Genomic DNA, 1,441 nt, shown 5'->3' with positions numbered 1-1,441 from the left:
CAAAACAAAAAAATAGTGACGCGAGAGTGGCACCATTTTGCATTTTTGCAAATCTCTTCCATGTCTGGCTCAATGGAAAACACCTGGATTCTCACACGGGTGCTTCTGCATCCGATCTGTTCTAATTCCTCCCTTTGGTTGATGTATCTGAAAAAATATGACTTTACATAGATACGTAGTTAGAAAACAGGGGAGAATTTCAATAGCCTTTTTAAGAAATGGTGGATAGTCTTAATGGATACCATCTCAAAACTTGACAAATAATGGTTTCTTCAAGGCTAAGTGCAGTGTGAAATCTGAGCCATAGCAATGCAAATTATTCATACTTGGTTACAATAAAATGTGCAAGTCTATCTTGCACTTCGAATGGTTTTTACTGGTGCGTGACTGTATAATGTATGGACTGGTCATTTAGAAAATAATAGTATACTAACATATGCAGATCTTCCAAGTGTTGACACATTTCATTATAACATATTTTAAAACCACATTTGTTTATATCACTGCCTAACTCATTTTAGTTGGTGAGTCTTACAATATTGGGAAGCTGTCAATCTCACAGTGGCAAATACAAATTTTCCAAACTTCCGATTTTCACTTAAACGCTAGAATTTTATCATTGGCAAGAAATATTGTCAGTTCTTTCCTTGAAGCGACAGGCTCACTATGTTCATTTTTGATAAAATGTCTGCCAAATGCTTAAGGGTTTGTCAACCTTTCTTTGAAGTGAAAAACAGTGCCCCAGTGAAAAAAGCAGCCAGTTCATCTCACAAGACAGTCACTTAAGTATTTTGGAAAGAACTAAAGTGCTTTAGGCAGACTTCCCATCTTGTCGCACATACTATTAAAAAGATGTAGATTCAAGAGTCGAGATTTAATAAAAGGAATAATCTTTACTGTTTCATCAAGGTCATTTTTAAATAAAGCTGATTTTTTTTTTTTCCTTTTGAACAGCTAATGGTAAAGAGCACAGTAACTTCCACCGGCACAGCTTGGAGACGCCACCCTGCTTCGTGTCAAGGAGCCAGCAGCCTTACGTCCCACAGCTTTTGCACCATCAGTGCAAACGTCTATGCAGTGGAAAAGACAAGGTCTTAGGATCACCATGAAATAGTTTTGACCTTGTAGACTCCAGGAGAGGTTTCCTAGAACCTCCAGAGGTCCAGGGACCTCACTTCGAGAACCACCACTATGTGACACACACTCCAAAATTCCGGCTTGAAAGCTGCCAAAGATTAAGAAAGTAGAGACTCTAGTCTCTGGCCATGCCACCCTGAACGAGCCCAATCTCGTCTGATCTCAGAAGCTAAGCAGGGTCGGGCCTGGTTAGTACTTGGATAGGAGACCACCTAGAAAGATCAGGTGCTGTAGGCATAAATAATAAGGGATTGTAAGCTAACAAGGTCCTTGCAATCGGTGAGGTCAACCAAGGGTTGCCTCG

General features: G+C 39.9%; 1 pseudogene; it reads left to right on the top strand.

The window, feature by feature from the left end:
* The first annotated feature begins 1,255 nt into the window (after positions 1–1,255).
* On the top strand, positions 1,256–1,374 carry LOC111735053 (annotated as a pseudogene).
* The last annotated feature ends 67 nt before the right edge of the window (positions 1,375–1,441 follow it).

This window comes from Pteropus vampyrus, unplaced genomic scaffold (assembly GCF_000151845.1).
Source record: "Pteropus vampyrus isolate Shadow unplaced genomic scaffold, Pvam_2.0 Scaffold12874, whole genome shotgun sequence".
NCBI lineage: Eukaryota > Metazoa > Chordata > Mammalia > Chiroptera > Pteropodidae > Pteropus > Pteropus vampyrus.
Note: the sequence above shows the minus strand (reverse complement) of the source record. Positions and strands in the feature narration are given on the sequence as shown.